At 43.1% G+C, this 7,949-nt stretch overlaps 1 pseudogene; it reads right to left on the reverse strand.

Annotated features, from left to right (window-relative positions):
- LOC106822193 (AP-3 complex subunit beta-2-like) overlaps window positions 1–6,437 on the reverse strand; it is a 180,655-nt pseudogene extending 174,218 nt beyond the window's left edge.
- Window positions 6,438–7,949: the final 1,512 nt, after the last annotated feature.

Genomic DNA, 7,949 nt, shown 5'->3' on the forward strand with positions numbered 1-7,949 from the left:
GACCTTGAGAGTCCAAGAAATCTTTCTTTCGACTCTTCTGCTTGCCAAGCCTGCATCAGGTTACGTAAGAGGGAAAGTTGTATGGGAGTAGAGGTGGGAGGGTGAGTGTGTGCATGTGTGTGTCAGGGGAAAGTTCCCACTATTACTTAATTTGAGATAATTTTACTGAATTTTCTGAGTGGTACAACTACAGAAGAGTGAGTTTTCATGCACGTTTTTGTTGAAAATCTATCCAGAAACCAATCATCTCCACTAAAAATAAGGGATTGACAACATGGTTTTCATGTGTTAGAAAAAAAGATTTGAATAGACAATTTACAGTAGAAGAAATACTGATTGAAAAGTACACATGGAAATATTCTACCCCTCAGCCAGCAAAAAAATACAAATCCAGCGTCAGTGTTGGAAACAAATAAGAAAATGTAAAAATTAGAACATTTAATATGAGAATGTTTATAGGAAATGGGCAGTTTACCCGATGGTGAGGCAAAAATAGGAGTAACCTTATCAGAAAATGTCACAAAATATATCAAACTCTTAAATATTTCAGTAACCCTTAATACTTAATCTCACTTCTGGAAATAAATCCTGAGAGGTCAACAAGCAGAAAAATAAAAAACACTGAAAAGTTAAAATATCCAGGTTAATATACTTATTGTACAACCTTATTTAGAATACTGTATGCTTGGAAATGGCACTTATGATTGATAGGAGAGGAATGGACAAATAAATTACAGCCTACTTTATATGAAGAAAGACTATGCAGGGATTAAATTCATTTTTGCAAAATATTGTAATATCATGGAAATATGTTTGCTTCATAATTACATGAAAAGATATATACTTTATATATACAATATTTAGTATGATCTCAAAGTTATGTACAAATTAAAATATAAAACATGAGAGAAGTATACTGGAAATGTTAATTTTTATGTGTGACTGTATCTGATATTATGGGTACTCTTTTTTTCCTATTTTCTATAACTGAAATATTTTCTCATGCGTACATAGTAATTTTTAAAATGAATAAAAATAAATCTCATTAAAATTATTTTTAAGGTAAGCCTTGGTGTTCAGAAGGCTTTCTGAGTGGGGTTTATCATTTTATTAAAACCTAAAATAAGCTAATCACTACCACCCCCCAAAATGTTGAAAGATGTCATGTGAATAGCATGGATTACTCCCCCACAATACTAGATCCCATTCCTGCTTCATTATTATTTTAGAAAACTCACCTTTCAACTGTCTAAATGCGGGCCATCATTCGTATCGAACTTAATTAGAAAACGGTTTGGAAGCTGGAGGGATTCCTAATTTACATCAATTAAAGGGAAAGTTGTCAGGTTCGCTTTGGGTCTGCTTCTCTCTACTCTCACGGCAGGACTGAAGACATCTGTCTTCCCCAATCTCCTTGTCTTCCTCTAGGATTATGTCATAGCATTCAGTGTGTAAATCTAGAAACTCATGGAGGCAATTAGCATCTGAGGCTCCTGACACCATTAGGAGAAGGAGCTGGGGTGACACATGAAGCCATCCCAGAATTCCACGCTGAAACTTCTTTGAGGGGTGCTTTCATCCACAAATGACATCTTTCTCGGTGGTGGGGCAAGGCAAACTTGGACTTTGGCCCTATCTGCATTCTCTGTTGAGAGCTCTTCTTGCTTCCCTCACCTCATGCCCTAAATCCTATTGTGTCACAGTTAATCTAGTTATCACATGCAAAAAGCATGTCAGATAGTGACTATTTAAGGAACACTCTCTTTCCCTGAGTAGATCATTACAGGTCCTTTACTTCTCCATTGCTAAAATAAGATTCCTTGCCTGATCTGTCACCTGCCCATAGCCCTGCTTGTTCAAAGTGTACACTCCCTCTCCACCCAACTTATACAGGACTACTTTGGTGTAGTAATTCCATCTTTTCGTGGATTCTAAAATCATCCTTATGTACCAAGCAAAGGGGAAAAGATATATTCTATATGGTGATTATATGTATATATTTTTTTTTTCAAAAATTGAGGCACTTGACCGTTTATGTATCTGCCTTATCTCTTAGGCTGCGGTCTATGAGAACAAGGATCAAATTTTAATCATCTCTAGTATCCCAGGACATAGACTACTCTCAATCTATGACTTAGAATGAATGAATGAAAAAATAATAATTGTCTTGTAATACTTTTGAGTACAAAAGCAGTAGAACATTTCAAAGTGATCGAATTTCCGTAATCTTTTTTTTTCATTTATTATTATTTTTTAATTGAGGTCACATTGGTTTATAACACACATTGGTTTATAATTTTCAGCTGTACATCATTATATTTTGGCTTCTCTATAGATTGCATCATGTTCACCACCAGAAGTCTAATTGCCAACCGTCACCATACATATATGTCCCTTTACCCCTTTTGCCCTTCCCCTGTCCCCTTCCCCTCTGGTAACCACCAATCTGTTCTCCATATCTGCATGTTTGTTTTTTTATCTTTCACATATGAGTGAAGTTGTACAGTAATTATCTTTCCCTGTCTGACTTATTTTGCTTAGCACAATACCCTCAAGGTCCATCTATGTTGTCACAAATGTACGATTTTGTCTTTTTTGTGGTTAAGTAGTATTCCGTTGTGTATGCATATATATGCCAAATCTTCTTTATTCATTCATTCATTCATGGACACTTAGGTTGCTTTCAAGTTTGGCTATTGTGAATAATGCTGCAATGAGCATAGGGGTGCATATATCTTTTTGAATTAGTGTTTTCATGTTCTTTGGATAAACACTCAGAAGTGGAATAGCTGGATCATATGGTATTTCTGTTTTTAATTTTTTGAGAAATCTCCATACTGTTTTTTGTTGCATAGTGGCTGAAAATCTTTTAATAACTTGAGAAAATAATCCAGGATATTTGAAACTAGACATACTTGAAATTCCAGACTATAGTCTGTTTATACACAGGGTAACTCAAAAGAAATTTCTAGACAACAGACTGGAAAATCTAGACTATATTATGGTTATACAGTTAGGATATTTAATGGAAAATCCTAGACGAGAGGTTAGAGGACTCCAATCAGAGTTTCTATCTCTATAGTCAAAGCAGATGTAAAAGTGAAGGCAATTACCCAAGTAATTAGTGGGTTAGATTTACTTTTCTCCTCACACAACTTTCTTGTGTAACTTTGTCTCTTATCAGATTGTAAACCCCTTAAGGTCAGAAATCCCTGTCGTCCTTGAGTTTCCAAAATTGTCTCTCTCAGACTTTTAGTAGATGCTCATTTGGATGATTGCTGTCAAATAGCTCCTATGGGACGAGCAGACTCCAGGTATCTTAGTTCTTTTTCTTTTGGTCATTTCTTCTGGCACCTTAGTGCCAGTTTACTAAGGTCCCTTCTGAAGGGCTGGTCCAATGTGGGAAAGCCCAGGCGAAGAGGGGGAACTGCTGAAACAAGAGATGTCTAAGGCATACTTTAACTGCTTTTCGCTTTACTATGCTTTAAGATCATCTCTTTTGAAGATTTTTTAAGATTTTTTGAATGATTTTAACACCTTTTAAATGAAGATTTCTAGGCTCACCCCCAGGAATTTTGATTCAATGTTCCTGGATTAAAGCCCAGAAATACGCATTTTAATCAAGTAATTAATTAATTCAATTGAGATATAATTGACATATAACATTATATTAGTTTCTGGTGTACAATGTTATTATTCCATATTTGCATATATTGCAAAACGATGACCACCATAAGTCTGGTTAACATCTATCATATATATAATAATACGTAATATTTACTATAATATATATGTGAGGGAGAAGACATTTTATTGAGATTTGGCAACATAAATAGCTGAAGAAAGCTGGGGGGACTGAAGGGAGCAGCTGTCATCTCCCTCTGCACAGGTCACTAAGGAACTCGTGAGAGGGGAATTGTGGGGAGCCTGGTAATGACCAGAGGGAGATAGGACCCACTGGATGCTATCTGGCATGAGGAGTCTGATATGAGAGAGAGAGAGAGAGAGAGAGAGAAAGACAGAAAGAAAGAGAGAGAAAGGGGCTAACAGTCCAAATGTCATGAGGGAGGCACAGGTGGGGGCCGAAGAGGTCACAGTGCTTGGGAGTCACTGGGTCAGATCCTACCGCATCCTTCTCCAGCATGGTGCCGATTACCATCTCTCACTGTTGACTGTCAGCTGGGAAGCTCCAGAGGGCAAGGTGTCCTGGGTCAGCAGGAACAGGCTCCTGCTGCTCGGTGTCCTCTCTGTAAATCCAGACTCATTATATGTCTCACAAGGGACATGAGCAAGGTTGGTAGTGGTAGTTAATTTCTGTACCACAATGTGGTCACTCTGACAGGTGTCTAGCAGCTTGAGCTTCCCTGTGATTTCATTCATGCACGTCAGCTTTCCCTGGTTGACTCATTCTCACCCAGGAACACAAGGGCCATTGGCTCCCCAGTGGGTGGCTGAATGGAGCCAGTGAGCTACCAGGTTTGTGTGCACAGCTGGAAGATGGCCGCCTATGTTGAGTGACAGAAATTAACGCCCATTACAGTAGTGGAAGATTCTCCAGGTGCCAGGGACTCGATTTAAGGATGCTCATGGCAGCTGGAAGTTTAGGGGTGCCCACAGGCGGGCCCTTGATAGGGGCATCAGAGCTGCTTCAGAAGTGGAAGGGAACAGACACCACGTGGGGGTCCAGGAGAAAGGCTGGCGTCTGAAGGTGTAGTCCACAGTCAGCCCCTCACCAGCTATGAGGTGCAGCAGCCACTGCTTTCCAACACCCGACACCAGTGGGGGGGCTCTGTGAGTGACAGGCCCTCAAGGTCAGCAGCCAGACTGGTGGACACAACCTTGGGGGGTAAAAAGGGCTGGACACTGGGAGAGGTGGAGTCCTCGAACAAGCAGTGGAATCTCCTTGGCTGCAGGGGCACTTTTGCTGCTGGGAGGGTTTTTTTCCCACCTGCTCCTCCTCAGACTCTGATGTCATCCCGAACTCTGGTGAGCTACTGCTGGAATCGCTGCCTTCTCCCGAGGACAAGCCTTCTCCTTGTCCTTCTGGCACATTCTTCCTCTTCGTCATCTTTCTCTTCTTACCTTCCTCCTCGCTCTGTTCACTTTCATTGCTCCTCACTTTCTCCTCCTCCTCATCCTGGTCTTCATTATTGGACTCATGGCTGGACTCCCAGAGCTGCTCTTGGTGCTGCTCTTACTGTCCATTCACTCTCAGACTCGCAGTCACTGTCTGCGGACTCTGTGGGCCCTGACTCCCCCGGGAGTCTGAGTAGAAGAGTTTCTCCTTCTCCTTCCCCATCTCCTGATTTGAGCACTTGGTCCATTCAGATATGTCTACGTCACACACAGACGGGTCTAAGGTTTCCTCTGACCAGTCTGGGAACTCCCGATAGCCTATGGAGCAGGTGGGACAGTGAGCTCATCCTTTGAAAGATGACTCTAAGTTGGGGGCTGGTTTGAGTGTCCGGAGATTTGTGGCATGGTGGCTGAGGGCCCTACCCTGCTCCAAAGGATTAATAAGCCTCTGGGTGAAGCGCACTGGGTCAGGGATTGACCACACTCAGTACACACTGGGTCAGTAGCTTGGTCTGCTTAGAGTTGGTCAGGTAGAGGTTGGCCGCCAAGTTGACAACCTGCAGCTTGATGATATCCTCCTTTGCTGTGAAGGACTTGGCCATTTTCTCAGGATGTCAGGTGCAATGCTGGAGACATTCTCACAGTACTCGCTACTGAGCCATAGGATGCTGGCTTGAGCCATGGGCACCAGGATATTGTCTGTGAACTTTGCCAAGTATTAGATGATCTCCCCACACTGTGCTGGCTGCATCTGCTGCAGCTGCTTTTTCTTTTCTTTTTTTTTTTTTTGAGGAAGATTAGCCCTGAACTAACTGCTGCCAATCCTCCTCTTTTTGCTGAGGAGGACTGGCCCTGAGCTAACATACGTGCCCATCTTCCTCTACTTTACATGTGGGATGCCTACCACAGCATGGCTTCCCAAGCAGAGGTGCCATGTCCGCACCTGGGATCCAAACCAGCAAACCCCAGGCCGCCGAAGTGGAATGTGTGCACATAACCCCTGCACCACTGGGCCGGCCCCTGCAGCAGCTTCTTAATGATGACCACTGACTCTTAGACCATGAGCTCATCATGGTGGGACAGGAGCTGCATCAGCCCGTTAAGGCAGGTGTTAAGGACTCAGTCTATGTTAGTTGCACAGTGTCCAATTGCCTGGTCGTCGCTGCCACAAAGTGCTTGTCCATGCTGCACATGTAGGCCTGGAACTCTCATAGGATAGTAGGGATGTTAGTTTCATCCACCAGGTTGGTCAGCACTTCCAGTTTCCGGATCTTGATCTGGATGGGGCTGGTGGACCTGATGCAGAAGCTCTTCAGGTCGGGCTCAAACATACCCCAATGCTTGCTGGACATGGTGGCCATGTTCTACACATCACTGCAGAGAGAATGGGTCAGAGGTACCTGGGACCCTTGGTTGGGGAAAGGGGCAGCAGGTGGAGGGGAGTGGGATAGGCCAAATAGGAGGGAGGAGAGGATGAGCAGGAGGATGGCACCAGTGAGAGAACATCAGCAGGAGGGGGACACCAGTGGGAGGGGGGCAGGACGGGGGTCTGAGTGGGGACAGTGGGCTAGGGTGGGGAGGGAAAAGGGAGGAAGACATGCCTAAGGTCCTAGAGAAGGCCTTTAAATATGTTTTTGTGAGCCCAAATATTTTATGTAAAAATTTGCAGTGTGACAATTTGCATTTAGGAAAAACAGCAGCTCTCACCTGGGAGGAAGCTTCTTGAATCAAAAGTTGCTGGCAGTGAAGGGCGGCCCAGTGGTGCAGCAGTTAAGTTTGCACATTCTGCTTCTCAGCGGCCCAGGGTTCGCCAGTTCAGATCCTGGGTGTGGACATGGCACAGCTTGGCAAGTCATGCTGTCATAAGCATGCCCCATATAAAGTAGAGGAAGATGTGCACAGATGTTAGCTCAGGGCCAGTCTTCCTCAGCAAAAAAAAAAAAAAAAAAAAAAAAATTGCTGGCAATTGACACAAGAGAACAATGGGCAACACTGGACTGGAGGAAGCTGAGGGAGCCAGGAGGGTCTCAGGTCCCAGGAATCACACTCAACACTGAGCAAGGAACACACCAGACTGCCCGGTTAGAAAGAACCCGCCTTTCTCAAAGTGCCAGGAACAAATGGATCCAGTCATACAAGTCTGTGAGACATTTTGGACAACATTCTGTGGGTATTTCCTAGAAGATCAAGTAAACCAGAAAAAACGAGAAGGACCTAGGCTAAGCCCACATTTACACAATTTCTACACTGAGATTTAAAATACCAAGTAAACTATGTTCCCCCAGCAGAATCTACAGAAATTATTTCCTAATGATTTTTATGAATTTTTAAATCTTTTCTTAAGTGTCTTTAGACGTTACAAGAATGTGAGTAGTTTTAAGATCAACTGGGGAAGCCTTAAAGTTTTGGGTCCTACAAGAGGAAGTCTTCCTTTGCAGTTACTTTTGCTGATAGTCAACATATTGGCTGCTGAAGATCTTGGTGTGGCAAAAAATCCATACATATACATGACGGACGGAGCCTCACCTAGAAGGGAAGGGGAGAGCCTAGGGTTAAGAAAAAAGATAAAAAAGATGGTGCCCACTCACTGGAGCCAGGCAGAGGGAGAGTTTGAAGATGGCACCCATCAGCCAGAAGACTCCTAGATGTGTGTTAAATTAGATGCCTACCCCTCTGGAGACACTTTAAGATTAGCAAATGAGCCTCATTCACAGAAAACCTGGGCCTCTCCATTGGCTGCCTTTATGCTGAGCCCTAGAGTAGGTGAGTCTGGGTGAGCCTTATAAAAGCCTTTTCTCAGTTCTTATATAGCCTGTGGGTCTCCTGGACTGAGCATCATTGGTTTTCAAAGCTAGATGTTTTGGGAGCTCATC

Source organism: Equus asinus, chromosome 28 (genome assembly GCF_041296235.1).
Source record: "Equus asinus isolate D_3611 breed Donkey chromosome 28, EquAss-T2T_v2, whole genome shotgun sequence".
In the NCBI taxonomy this organism is placed as follows: domain Eukaryota; kingdom Metazoa; phylum Chordata; class Mammalia; order Perissodactyla; family Equidae; genus Equus; species Equus asinus.